Raw genomic sequence first — 15828 nt, forward strand, 5'->3', positions numbered from 1 at the left:
AAGAGAAAGAAAATGAGACACAGAAAATAAAAATAAAAAAACCTCCAGTTGTTTCCAATGGGATACATACTAAAGAATACCAGAAAAAAGGCAGTGTATGTTTCACTATTTTAAAAAGGTATTTGATTGTGTTGATAACATGTGTTGATAAGCCCTTCATGGCACCGGAACAGATTATCTCTGGGACCGCCTTCTGCCGCACGAATCCCAGTGACCGGTTAGGTCCCACAGAGTGGGCCTTCTCCGGGTCCCGTCAACTAAACAATGTTATTTGGCGGGACCCAGGGGAAGTGCCTTCTCTGTGGCGGCCCCGGCCCTCTGGAACCAACTCCCCCCAGAGATTAGAATAGCCCCCACCCTTTTTGCCTTTTGTAAGCTCCTTATAAGCCCACCTCTGCCGTCAGGCATGGGGGAACTGAGATATTCTTTCCCCCTAGGCTTCTACAATTTATGTATGGTATGTTTGTATGTATGATTGGTTTTTAAAATAAGGGTTTTTAGCTGTTTTTAGTATTGGATTGTCGCATGTTGTTTTTACCACTGTTGTTAGCCGCCCCGAGTCTACGGAGAGGGGTGGCAAAAAAATCCAATAAATAAATGAATGAATGAATGAATGAATGAATGAATGAATGAATGAACGAACGAACGAACGAACGAACGAACGAATGAATGAATAAACATCACATTATAGAATACACTTATAAAAATGGGAATACAAGAAGTACTCATAATTCTCATGCAAACCTATATACAAGTCAAGGAGCTATAGTCCAGATGGAACATGAAACAAAAGAATTTAACTTTAGGTTGGCAAGTGAGGTAGACAAGGCTGTATACCGTTTCCTTATTTATTCATCTATATGTTGAATTATTGGTAGAAATTGGTTTAAAAACTGGAGAAAGAAATTTCACTAGTCTATGCTATGCTGTTCATACCAATAACTGTTGACCTGCTGCAAGACTCTAGTAATAAAAGTCAAGGAGCATAGTGAAATAAATAGGGACAAGAGATAAAGCAACCAGCCTTAGAACTGACAGTGAAAATTTTGAAGCAGTGAATGCCGTCTACCTTTTAGGAATGACAAGTAATATATAAAAAAACAAGTAACATAAAAAAAACAAACCCAGAAATCAAGAGATAACCCAAAGATTACACTTGGAATAGTAGCAAAACCTTATAACAGGTATACATACTCAGATGTTTCTATACCTTCAGAGATCAGCAATATACAGGTAATGCTTTTCCCTGCGATAATCTTTGAAAAGCAGAATATAAAGAGTATTTATATTTTTTTAATGTTGGAGAAAACTCCCGAGATTATCGCAAATAATCAAGAAAACAATGAAATAGATCATTGAATGACTCAATCCCAGAGTTCTCATATGAGGCACAAGTGATCAATCTCAAATGATCAAATATATTGAAGTTGGGCAGCATACAAATTAAATTAATTAATTAATTAATAAATTATGCCAAAAAAATTAGTTGTCTTGAACAATCTACATAGTATTTATGACCATAAACGGGACTAGAACTTTTGGCAATAACTGATATAACTATCAAGTGATCTATGCTTGATTTTATTACTTTTTTGCCATGGTCATGAAGTGAATCATATGGCCATTAACCAAATCCATCTTTTCATCCTTGACTTTACTTATTGGAAGCCCTCTGTCCCAAATGATGACCATGTGACCCAGGTGCACTGCAACCATTATAAATATAGGCTGGCTGTGCCTGAATTTTGATCATGTGACTGTAAGGATATTGTGATGGTCATAAGTGCGAGGACAGATCACAAATCACTTTGTTCAGTGCCATTGTAACTTTAAACACTTATTTAACAAACAGTTATAAATTGAAGGCTAATTTTAATGAATGAAGATGAATATATGTGTCCCAGCCAGGATAATGTTGCAGGGTCCAATCTGGGTTGGTCCCTGGGCTCAGAGATTTAGTTTTTCGAGCTTTTGTGCCCATTCTGGAGCCCATCCTCAGGGTCCTTCTCGGAGTCTGCTAGAAAGAAGTTCCTTGAGGATGGGCTGCACCATGAGTCGGAAAGCTCAAAAGACTAAATCACCTGTTCCTGTGACAGACCGAGATTGGGCTCTGCAATACTGGGAAAGGTAAAAGGAAAGTAAAAGAGAGAATGACCAGCAGTCAAATGAATGAGTTCGGTTGCAGTAACAATGAATGCATTATTGGAAAAGCTGAATGACCAGTTGGATTAGATTATCATGGAGAATAAAAAATGGTTGCTAAGAGATTACATTATTTTGAAGGCCTATGATGAATCAATCAAAAACTGTACTGTCCTCTGTATTGTCCACAAGTTACATTATTTGATCAACTTTAAAAGAGGTTTGTTTTTGGAGTGGGAATTGTGGAAGAATTCAATTTAGAATGTAAAGGAAGCTGAGTAAAGAGATTATTGGCTACTGCCTATGATACATCCATCACATCTGGAATGGATACTGAAATAGACTGTTGATTGCTCAGAGAAATACTTTTATAGCTTCAAGATATGTTTTTCTTGAACCCCGTGACCACTTTTGCAAGCAAATTAATTACTACTCTTTGCAAGTTCTTAAATTTCTCGTTTTACTGCACTTTTGGGGAGAGAGCGTAGATCCAGTTTCTATAAGTGCAAGACTCTGTGTCCTTAAGTGGTATCATTATTCTTCATAAAAGATTTTACCTTTTTTAAATGGAAGATTTCACACACAATACTGAGGCACAATGTTTTCCACAATCCATTAGCCCAAAGAGCAGAGAGAGACTGCATTTCCACAGTGTTGACTATGTTGTCTTTTGTGAATGTGAGCCACAGACAAATAATAAAGTAATGGAAATCTTAGACCAAATAATAATATCATAAAGAATTTTGTTTACGATGGAAACAGAAACCCACAAGAGCAATGCAAAACAGCTCTTGTGGGTACCCAAGTTTATAAAGTTTTTGAAGAGTTTTACATTATTCTGCTCAGTTACCAATAAGGGTATTATTAGAACCACCACTGAGCTTGATGCTTGCAGTGAGTAAGTTTGAACCATATTTTGTAATGTTTCCCTACAAAGAGCTTACCTTGTAGAAAAGCTCTGCAATTGAATCTATAGTAACAGAGATCAGACCAATGGTATCAATCTAGGTCTGAGCATAATAGTTTCCCATTCCCACTGTAATGCTGAGAAATAGAATTTCCATCATTGACTTCAGTTGTTTTGTTTTGGGTTTTTTTTTTACTTTGTTTAAGGTTAAACTAAAGAGCTACTTGTGGGTACAATGGTTTTCCATTTCTCATTACCATAACTAGTAATTTCTACAACTAGAGCAGACTCACAAATACAATCTCAACTTAGAAAAACAGATTACATTGTATGTAAGATATTTGAAGAAAATGGACCACATCTTCTTTAAATAAAAGATACCTTGAAATTAGTCTAAACTAAGTGTGTGAGTTATCATCCAACATCCTTATTTTTACATGGCTAATTTCCTTTTGAGAGGAAGGAATCTGCATCAGAATCAGACAAATTGTTATCCAACATCTTCTTTAAAACTTCCAGTGTTGGAGTCACAACATCAGGAAAAAAATCTCCTTAGTTCTAGGTTGCTTCTCCCTTTGATCAGTTTCCTTCCATTGCTTCCTGCTCTGCCTTCAGTTGCTTTGGAGAATAGCCTGATTCCCTCCTTGTATGGCAGCCCCTATTGGAACACTGGGGAATAACTCCTTGTCGATATTTGCTGCAGACAGTTTGCAAACAGTCTTTCATAGCAGGCAACAATATTGCAGCAAGAGAGGCAAATTAATTATTTTAACAATGCAGTTCAGTTTAAGCCAATTTGGAGGTTTTTTTTAAAAAAAAATGGATAGTAGCAGCAAGAGAGGCGAATTAATTATTTTAACAATGCAGTTCAATTTAAGCCAATTTGGAGTTTAAAAAAAATTGGGTAGTACTAAAATATTGCCACCTTAATTACATACATGTTGGATTTCAAACAATTATCAGAGAGGTATTTCACTAAATTAGGCCTGGTTTATGATTTGCAAACAGTTTGGTACCTCTTATTTATTTTATTTATTTATTAGTTGGACTTGTATGCCGCCCCTCTCCGAAGACTCCAAAACTTCTCAGGAATTCTCTATTTAAGCTTAAGTTACCGTACTTAAACTATGGGGGCGGGGAGCATCATCGGCTATGCTGTGAACTTTATAAAACCATTAAGGTCAGATATTAATTTTAATCATGAAGATTTCTGAGCTTTTTCCATTATTAGCACACTGTGAGCAGTATATCATCAGACATGGCCCCTGCTACTATAAGGGCTTCTGAAAATAATTTGACAATTGTCAGAAACGGGTTAGATTTTACTAGAAGAAAAAGACTGCACGTTTGGCAGTTTTACGATGTCATCAATGGATCCACCAGAAAGTTTTGGCACTCAGGAGAGGTACTTTGTGTACTGGAAAATCAATCTATAGTTTGCATAGGAGAATCGGGAGAGAACATTCCATTACTTGGGGTTTTGACATGGCTTCTCCTCAAACCTATAAAATCCTTGTATCACACAGGCTGCACGTCACTTCGCTGTTCTGGCTCAGCAAAGAGGCTCGAAAAAAGCTGCAGGGAAATCTTTAAGAAACCATCCCGGTGCAGGAAAGGGACTTATCAGGAGCTCTTCTGTCTCACAAGGATATGCATTATTTTATCTATCTATCTATCTATCTATCTATCTATCTATCTATCTATCTATCTATCTATCTATCATCTATCTATCTATCTATCTATCTATCTATCTATCTATTTATTTATCCAATACACAATGAGGGTTTTAGTGGGTATATATCTATATACACACATAGTAAAATACATGATGAAGGTTATAGAGGAGATACTCATAGTAAAATATATCTAAGAAATAATAGAAAAGAAGATATAGGAATAGAACATATCAATGAAAGAATAGAAGAAGAGATATAGGAATAGAAGAAAGGTATAGGAGATATAGGAGAGTAATAGGACAGGGGACGGAAGGCACTCTAGTGCACTTGTACTCGCCCCTTACTGACCTCTTAGGAATTTGGATAGGTCAACCGTAAATAATCTAAGGGTAAAGTGTTGGGGGTTTGGGGATGACACTATGGAGTCCGGTAATGAGTTCCATGCTTCGACAACTCGGTTACTGAAGTCATATTTTTTACAGTCAACTTTGGAGCGGTTAATATTAAGTTTAAATCTGTTCTGTGCTCTTGTGTTGTTGTGGTTGAAGCTGAAGTAGTCGCCGACAGGCAGGACGTTGCAGCATATGATCTTGTGGGCAATACTTAGATCTTGTTTAAGGCGTCTTAGTTCTAAACTTTCTAGGCCCAGTAAACATTTTCGCAGGGATAAGGGGCTCTGTGAAAACAAAACAACATGGCTTAGGACCAGATTACTTACGGGACCGTCTCCTGCCTCAGCATCCCAGCGGCCAGTCAGATCCCACAAGAGATGGCCTTCTCCAGGTCCTGTCAGCCAAGCAATGCCACCTGGCGGGGCCTAGGGGAAGGGCCTTCTCTGTGGCAGCTCCAGGCATTTGGAATCAACTTCCCCCAGAGATTCGTACACACACACACCCATCCTCCTGGCCTTTCGAAAGGTTTTTAAAAACACACGTTTGTTGAGAGCTGACATTCTGCTCTGGCTGATAGTATGATTGTATGGTTGTGATTGGATGAACTGGGTTGAATGGTTTAAATTGTTTGGGGGTTTAGATTTAGATTTTATTTTTGAGTTTCTTACATTTTGTGATTTTATTTTGTAAGCCACCCTGAGTCTGCTGGAGAAGGGCAGCCTAGAAATCCAAACAAACAAACAAATAAAATGGGGTGACCCACAGAGAGAAGCAACTTAATTCCCACTCAGCAGGAGATCCTGTGAATTCTGCATTCCACAGAGAAAAATGAGAATTGGAACTTTGCAACTGCTGTACTTGGTCACCTATGTCATTTTGCTTAGCCAGCCAGAATAATATGTTATGAGTGTTTGGAGAGCAATAGCCATAAGAGGTGAAAAATGGCCCACCACCCCAAATGGAAGTTCATTTCTAAATTCCAGTTACACCTGTTGGGTCCATTTTTTGCTATCCACAAGCTCCAGAGGCTTTCCTGAAGCCTGAGGAAGGCAAAAATGACTTTCCCCCCTCCCCACCCTCTGGAAGGTCAAAAATCAGCTGGGATCTGTTTTTTGCCATTCAAAGGCTCCAGACGCTTTAGTGAACCCTGCACACATGCAGAGGGGGCAGCACAGGGGGGGTTGTGTGCATGAATGGGGAGAAGGTTTGCATTATGAGTCCCTCAGAGAGAGACGGCATGCAAATGTAAATAATAATAATAATAATAATAATAATAATAATAATAATAATTCTTATTATTATTATCATTATCATTATCATTATCATTATCATTATCATTATCATTATCATTATCATTATCATTATCATTATCATTATTATTATTATAAAAAGAAAGTATGGATCATCGACATCGCAATCCCAGGGGACAGCAGAATTGACGAGAAGCAGCTAGAGAAATTAGTGAAATACGAAGATCTAAAAATTGAGCTGCAACGACTCTGGCATAAGCCCGTGAAAGTGGTACTGCGCCCAGCGTACTTGGCATGCTGGGCGCAGTACCAAAGGATCTCAGCAGACATTTGAAAACCATCGGAATTGACAAAATCTCCATCTGTCAATTGCAAAAGGCCACTTTACTGGGATCGGCAAACATAATTCGCCGCTACATCACGCAGTCTTAGGTGCTTGGGAAGTGCCCGACTGGTGATGAAATACGAAATCCAGCATAGTGATCTGATTTGCTGTGTTGTATTGACATAATAATAATAATAATAATAATAATAATAATAATAATAATAATAATAATTATTATTATTATTATTATTATTATTATTATTATTATTGGCACATGCATGCGTGTTATTTTGCATGTGCAGGCCCTTTTGGCACCCAAGCAAAAAGAGGTTCACTATCACTGTAGTAGGGGCTGTAATTCAATGGTTTGCCTGAAAAAATATATATATATATGTACAGTAGTGATCTGTATATGAAGTTTCTGTTTCTGTTTGCTGCAATACTATGCTAATCTCTATATAAAGTTTCTGTTTCCTTGCAATGATGGGAGGGGTTTAGTTAGCTGTGCTTTAAATAGCTGTTTTTGTGATCTCTTTTTATCACAAACCTTTCAATAAAAGATACTTTTGGAACAATTCAATTTCCAGTGTCCTGCTTTCTTGGGAAGATTGGAGAGACAAACCCTTACAGCAGTCATCGGAGAAGGGCAGCATATAAGTCCAATAAATAAATAAACAGTGGATGTTACCTATTGCTGTTTGTCATTCTCAAATATAAACTTCTTTTTTAAAAAAAAGTTTTGGGAAAAATTCCACAGAAAAAGTTATGCACTGGGTATCAAGATAAAGGATATGTTTTGGGAATGCCCGATAGTGCAGAATTTTTGGCAAAAAATGCAAGAGGATATTAATAGGATGTTAAATATACAATGGATAATTACTAAGAAAATGGCAGTATTAGTTAAAAGCAATGTGATGGGAGAGTTTAGAGAAATAAACAAGCAGTGATAGAAAGCGCTCAGGCGGTAATAGTCTTGGGTTGGAAGGATGTGACAAAATGGACAATGCAAAATTTGGAACCAGTACATGGTGGGCCATATTCAATTTGAGATTATGGATAAAAGGATGAATATGATAAATGAAACTGACTTGCGACAACTGATGGGATAAGGTAAGACGATATATGGCGAGTAGAATCCGAGACCAAGTTACAAGGAATAAATTGAAATCACTCTATAATATGTAAACAGATATTTTGCTCTTGAGTTAAAATGGTATGTACAAGAAACACCCCCGATTTGGTCATGGGGTGTGAATGCTTGTCTGGTGGTGGGCACTACTCACAGAGCACCTGTTTTATGTTGTGTGTGTGTTCATATTTTTAAAAAATCAATAAAAAAGAAAGAAAAAGTTATGCTTTTTATTATTATGCTTTTTATTATTATGTTATGCTTATTATTATTATTATTATTATTATTATTATTATTATTATGCACTGGAGAAAAGACATACATTTTGCTTACTAGTTTGTATCCCACCTTTATTATGTTTTACAAATAATAGGCAGCTAGCATATCCAACACTTTTTTCTTCTCTTATTTGCTCTAGAACTACACCTCTGTGGATTTAAAACAGTAAATAAATTGGATAGTAATTATGTACACATTACATAAAAATGCAACTAAAACTGTTTGAATGCTGTTTGTAAACTGAGAAAGTAGAGATAATTATTAGGAAGCTGTTTGGAATCTATCAAAGGTTTTCTTACTCAGAGCTTGTCATCCCAGTCTGATTCCCAATATACCCAAATATGTGGACTCATGCCAGCCAAGGTACAATTGATCCCTACATTATTTTCTTCCCCAAACCAATGCATTTTATCTAGGGACTAAAATTGTTCTGATATGATTTCTTGTTTGCTTGTTTTAATGTAGGCTGTGAGGGCAGGCAGCTCTCTGTCTGGTCATCCACTTCCCCCAATGCTTGAGTGGACTGGGACAGCACCATTCTCAGCTCTTGGCCCCTTCAAATATTCCAGAGCAGTGTTTCCCAACCTTGGCAACTTGAAGATATTTGGACTTCAAATGCTGGCTGGGGACTTCAAATGCTGGCTGGGGAATTCTGGGAGTTGAAGTCCAGATATCTTCAAGTTGCCAAGGTTGGAAAACACTGTTCTAGAGGAGACATGTTTTTCTTCTCTGTACGGAGAACTAGGCAGGCAGGAATTGAAGGTAGGCAGGTTGCGAGGAAACAATCTTTATTGCTAACAGTAACATTCAAGACAAGGCAATTCCTATGCAGCAACAACAACAATGTTTTGGCATCTGATAGCTATGTATATAAGAGTGGTAGACCAATAGCGGGGCTGCATTCTCCCACCAACTGGTTGCTCATGTCTCAACCAATCAGGAACACCCTGTGATCTTCAAGTCTTCAGGCAGCCTCATAGCCCCAGGGACTTAACAGCGCCTCCATCAGACAGTCCTGGTTCCAACTTTTCCTCCTCCTCCAAACCAGGTTCCATTGGGACCATGACACTAGCTGATTTGGCTAGTTGTTGTTTTGTATATCAGTATTTTGGTAATAAAGAGGAAGGAGAAGAGTATGCCTGTTACCTTAGGCCAGTGATGGCGAACCTTTTTTCGCTTGGGTGCCGAAATAGTGTGGGTGCGCGCTATTGTGCATGTATGAGTGCCCACACCCATAATTCAATGCCTAGGGGGGACAAAAACAGCTTCCCCACCCCCTGGAAGCCCTCTGGAATCAGAAATGGCCTGTTTCCCAACTTCTGGTGGGCTGAGTAGGCTCCCCAGGCTCCAAAGGCTTCCCCCATTCCCCGGAGGCCCTCTGGAAGCCAAAAATACCCTTCCAGAGTCTCTGTGCGAGCCAAAAATCAGTTGACTGGCACACACATGCATGTTGGAGCTGAGCTAGGGCAACGGCTCACGTGCCAGCAGATATGGCTCCGTGTGCCACCTGTGGCAGCTGTGCCATAGTTTTGCCATCACTGCCTTAGGCTGTGGAGGGAAGCCATCACAAAAGTATCATACATAACCATTTAAATGCACAATAATAAAAGGGAGGACTAATATTTATTACATTAATGTTTTTCACAGTGATAAAACCAGTTAGAAGCATAGCATGTTATAATTCACCATGGAGCAAATAAGAAATAAGCTTTAAAAATCCTGGGGGGAAAACTATATGCATTATCTGGAGTGGTTTTATGAAAGAAGTAGGATCATTACAGTGAAATTTCCTTCCCTTGTACCCATATTTCATGCTGTTCTTAATGGTGAACCAGAAAGTGAGGCCACGGATATAGATATTAAAGTTTGCCAGGTTCATATAAATAGAAATAGGCCTCCAAAAAACTCAGATATCCACAATGCGCATCTTTTAAAACAGCCTTGAAAATCAATAGGTAGCTGGTAGAGCAGAGGTCCCCAACCTTTTTTGCACCAGGGACCGGCTTTCAGCTAGACCAGTTTTCCATGGCCCGGTGGGGGGGGGGGGGAGCTAGCTGTCAGCGGCGCCGTAAAAGGGGCGATCAAGAGAGGAATGGGTGAATGAATGGACGGAGGGTGGGAAGGAAGGAAGGAAAGAGGGAAGGTACAGGAACAGAAGAAGGGTGCAAAGAAGCAAAGAAAGGTGTGAAAGGGGAGAGTAAGAGAGGAAGGAGTGAAAGAAGGGAATGAGGGAGGAAAGAAGGGAGGAAGGAAAAGGAAAGCAAGAAATGGAGGGAGAAAGGAAGGGAGGAAAGGAAGGAAGGAAGGAAGGAAGGAAGAAGGAAAGAGGGAAGGGACAGGAACAGAGGAAGGAAGCAAGGAAACTTATGAAAGGGGAGAGTAAGAGAGGAAGGACTGGAGGGAGGGAGGGAAGAAGGTAGGAAGGAGAAAGAAAAGAAATAGAGGAAGGAAAGGTAAAAGAGAGAAAGAAAAAGAGCAAGAAAGAAAGAAAGAGAAAGAAAGAAAGAAAGGCAACTTCAAAGAAAGGCTCACTGAGCATCTCTCACTCTCTCTTTCTATCCCTCTTTCTTTCTTTCTCTTCCTTTCTCTCTCTCCTCTTCCTTTATCTCCTCTTTCTCTCCCCCCTCTCTCCCCCTTTCCCTCTCTCTTTCTCTCTCCCTCTCTTGCTATCTCTCCCCCCTTTCCCTCTCTTTCTCCCTCTCTTTCTCTCTCTCCCCCCTCTCTCTTTCTCTCTCTCTCCCCCTCTTTCTCTCTCTTCTTCTCACTTTCTCTCTCTTGTTTTCTTTCTGTCTCTTTTGCTTTCTCTCTCTCTCACTCTTTCTCTCTTGTTTTGTTTCTCACGCTCTTTCTCTCTCTTGTTCTCTCTCTCTTGCTATCTCTTTCTCTCCCCCCCTTTCTCTCACTCTCTCTTTCTCACTTTCTCTCTATCTTGCTGTCTGTTGCTTTCACTCACTCTCGTTCTCTCTCCGTTCTTCTCAGCGGTGACGCGCGCACGCCCTGCCCGCCTCACATTTGCCGAGAGGACTTTCGCCCCGGGCTCTCAGCAAGGGGGTTTGCATGAGAGGCGGGGCCGGCGGAAGGTGATATTCAATGTCGGGGGCGCACGGGCGGTTTTGCGCGCGCTCCCTATCTCCCTGCTAGCCCACTCGGAATACGTATTCAAAATAAGAAAAGCCTTTGCCGGCGAAGGCTTTTCTTATTTTGAATACAGTATTCCGAGTGGGCTAGCAGGGAGATAGGGAGCGCGCGCAAAACCGCCCGTGCGCCCCCGACATTGAATATCACCTTCCGCCGGCCCCGCCTCTCATGCAGCCCCCTTGCTGAGAGCCCGGGGCGAAAGTCCTCTCGGCAAATGTGAGGCGGGCAGGGCGTGCGTTCCGGGTGCGGGAGGAGCTGCAGTGAAAGGCAGGAGGTGGCAGAGGAGCAGAGGGGGCAAATTGGGCGGGCGGTGGGCAGCGCGGAAAGGCCGAGGGGGCCCTGGCGCCGCGGACCGGCTGAAAACCCCCAACGGCCCGGTCCCGGTCCGCGGACCGGCGGTTGGAGACCCCTGTGGTAGAGCACACATAGAATAGATGCAACACAATCTGGATTCTTGGTTCCTGCAAGTTCTCTATCAGTTGTAGCTCACAGTCCATTGAATGGTCCAGTCTGGGACTATCAATATATGTTTCTCTGATTTCATCAACATATCACCAGAGGCGGGTTGCTAACGGTTCATCCCATTTCGGGTGAATTGGTAGCAGCAGCGACAGGAGGCTACGCTCACCCATCTAGACATCACAGAGCTTCTGCACGAACATCTCTGAACTGGTAGCAAAGGTAAGTGAAGCCATTAATGCAGATACAAAATTGTCTGCATGTTTTGGTGCAGATAGATAGATTCAGTCTACCAGGCCACATTATATACCATCCTCCTATAATGTTTACATGCAGAATCTCTAAGTATGCCCATGTTACTCCAACACTCCGCAGTCTGCATTAGTTGCTGATCAGTTTCCGGTCACAATTCAAAGTGTTGGTTATCACCTATAAAGCCCTTCATGGCACCAGACCAGGGTATCTACGAGACCGCCTTCTGCCGCATGAATCCCAGTGACCGCTTAGGTCCCACAGAGTGGGCCTTCTCCGGGTCCCGTCAACAAAACAATGTCGTTTGGCGGGGCCCAGGGGAACAGCCTTCTCTGTGGTGGCTCTGACCCTCTGAAACCAGCTCCCCCCAGAGATTAGGATTGCCTCCACTCTCCTTGCCTTTCGTAAACTCCTTAAAACCCACCTCTGTCGTCAAGCGTGGGGGAACTGAGACATCTCCCCCTGCCAATGTAGTCCTAGTACATGATATGACTGTATGTATGTTTTTTATATTGGGGTTCCTTGCTTTTACATTTTTAAATGTATAATTGTTATCTTAGATTTTAATTATTAGATTTGTCAGTATATATTGTTTTTGTCACTGTTGTGAGCCGCCCCGAGTCTGCGGAGAGGGGCGGCATACAAATCTAATAAATAATAGTAGTAGTAGTAGTAGTAGTAGTAATAATAATAATAATAATAATAATAATAATAATATATACCATCCTCCTATAATGTTTACATGCAGAATCTTCATGCATGTCTTCTGAATTCAAACTCATGTGAGGATGCAAACTCATCTCATCATGCAACATATCCACTGGGTACAGTGGAGCAGTGATTTTCAACCTTTTTTGAGCTGCGGCACATTTTTTACATTTACAAAACCATGGGGAACATTGAGTGTGGGGGGGTGGCTAAAAAAATATTGGACAAAAAAATTCTCTCTATTACTCCCTTTTGCTCTATTTCTCTCTCCCTCTTTCTCTCCCTTCCTCTTTTTTCTCTCTCTCCATCCCTCTTTCTTTCTCTCTTCCTTCTTTCCTCTTTTTTGCTCTTTCTCTCTACCTCCCTACCTCCCTCTATGTCTTTCTCTCTCCCACGTTCCCTCCCTCTCTCTCTTTTTCTTTCTTTCTCTCTCTTGCTTGCTTTCTCTCTTGTTTTCTTTCTCTCTTGCTTGCTTTCTCTTTCTCTCTCTTTCTTTCTTTCTCTCTTGTTTTCTTTCTCTGAGCTTCGCGGCACACCTGACCATGTCTCACGGCACACTAGTGTGCCACGGCACACTGGTTGAAAAACACTGCAGTGGAGAGTTAATGAATTTATTTCTTATTTCTTATTATCATTGTTGGGATGAGCTTCCAAAATCTCAGTCTAATGTAAAAGCAATATCAGTGTAGCACCTAGACTTATATACCGCTTCACAGTGCTTTTACAGCCCTCTCTAAGTGGTTTACAGAGTCAGCGTATTTCGCCTAACAATCTGAGTCCTCATTTTACTTACCTTGGAAAGATGGAAGGCTGAGTCAACCTTGGGCCAGTCAGGATATAAAAGTTTTCATCTGAGAGCTTTCTCTCCACTTCCTTTTAAATGTGAAAACAATCTTCGCATACGCACAAATATTTAAGAAAGATTTCTATATTGTGAACTGTTGCAGTTTTTTAATTTATTAATGGCATGTAGATATTATTTGAGAAAGGCCATCTTCCTTTATCCACAGGAGATGTAGTAGACATTGTGGCCACACTGCCAATTTTAGAGACTCATCTTTTCTGGTTTCTATCCAACCCTCTTATATATTTTTTTAAACAACTGAATTTAAAGTCTTCCTGATTTTATTAATACTCAAGGAATTCACTCCGCGAGTTTTTAAACCAAAAATGTCTTAGCATTAATAATTCATTTGCATTAAGCTTTGGAAGCTTTTCAGAGGACAAGTCATGCTCATCTAGCTAGCATTTGTATGTTAACAACTCAAAATAAAACTCCTCATTTTTTTAACAACGGTGGACAATGGTCAGTGTGGAATGTTTACATGAATCTGTTTCTCGTAAATCAATAAAGACTGATGTAGTTATTGGCTATTCCTAATGGCAGAAGCTATCCAAAATTTCAGAGTAAGGTTTTTCTCTGGAAAGAACCGGAGCGGCACAATGGTTAGAGTGCAGCCCTGCAGGTTATGTCAGCTAACTGCTAGCTGTAGTTCAGCAGTTCAAATCTCACCACCAGCTCAGGGTTGACTCAGGCTTCCATCCTTCCAAGGTGGGTAAAATGAGGAGCCAGATTGTTGGGAGCAATATGCTGATTCTATAACCCGCTTAGAGAGGGCTGTAAAAGCACTATGGGGTAGTATATAAGCCTAAATGCTATAGCTATTGCTATAAAGCTAGCAGAACACAGAACAAGGCCTCCCAGGTCCTGGATAAGCAGAATGAAATTGGCAAAGAGACCCATCTATCTCTAAACATGCCCTGATCCTTCACTTTGGCCTAATACCTTCAGTTTAACAATCCAGATCCTAGGAAGCAAAAGCAGGAGTCCTTCCGGGGGGGGGGGGGGGGTGTTACTTAAAAATTCTAGGTGATCCCCCCCTCTCCAATTTTTAAACTGTATTTCCATAAGCCCATAGAGCATCCATGGGAGTTATTCCAAAGCACATTCCTAAGGAAGATACTTAGCACTGCTTCTAATATGGAGAAATATAGTTTCCAAAGTCCTTTCTGAACAGAATGCTGGGTGTAGCTTGGGATGATGCTCTCAGCAGCCTGACTACAATTCCCAGGATTCTCTGGGCATTGGCGTGGCATAAATGTCAGGCAGGTTGCCAGGGAGGCTGAATGGATTTTCAGTGCATAAACAAACAACAATAATAATCTTTATTATGCTGGCTGTGTGAACATAACAAATGCTTTGTATGCTAGAAAATTGTGTTTCTGAAGTTTTAAGTATTTAACTGGGTGCTCCCAAATGCTAAGATTTTCCCCTTTCTTTCCCTGAAAACCTATTTCCCATTTCTACTTCATAAAGGAGGCATCAGGCTTCCATGGTTCTCATGGACCTGGATCAGCCACTTTTTAATTCTTTTTTTTTAACGATCTATTAATTTAGTAATACATTCAGTATTGCCATTATGCTTTCATCACATAGAGGCATCACAGCTGGAAGAATAATTAATGCTTTTATTTATGACAGAGGTTTTTTCGTACCTAATGCGCTAATAAAAATCGTACGTTTCTACAATTTTTATCTAATACAATTTACTTTTTTTTTAGTAAAAAATATTTTTTTCAAGTATGTTCTTGAAATTCAGACTTTTACGTGTTTTTATTTGCTTTGTTAGGAACTTAAAACATAGAGCGTTTAAAATCAGTGGAGCTGTCAGTACATGAATGTATTCCGTTTTGTGTAGTTTTGGGAAAAGAAAATTGTAGAGTTTATTTTTCTTTACAATGTTCTTTTTAAAATTGGAATCAACATTGAAGTGGCTATTTGCTATGCAACTTTCATGAAGAATATTGCATTCATTTCTCACTGGATTTTTTTTTCTTTTAAAATGTGCACCTCTGGTTTAGGTTTTTGTTTTATTTAGTGGAAGAGGTACAGTGGTACCTCTACTTAAGAACACCTCTACTTAAGAACTTTTCTACATAAGAATCGGGTATTCAAGATTTTTTTGCCTCTACTTAAGAACCATTTTCTACTTAAGAACCCAAGGCCGGAAAACTTTGCCAGGAAATTTGAGAGCAACATGAAGGCCCGGCCAGTTTCCTGCCATTCCCCCTTTAATCCCACCCATCTGGGCGGCCAGAGGAGCCTTTCGGTGGTGCTTAAGGAGGCTTTGGCAGTCCAGAGTGAATGAAGCATTTTCCTTTCTCTGGATG

Source organism: Erythrolamprus reginae, chromosome 1, assembly GCF_031021105.1.
Source record: "Erythrolamprus reginae isolate rEryReg1 chromosome 1, rEryReg1.hap1, whole genome shotgun sequence".
In the NCBI taxonomy this organism is placed as follows: Eukaryota; Metazoa; Chordata; class Lepidosauria; order Squamata; family Dipsadidae; genus Erythrolamprus; species Erythrolamprus reginae.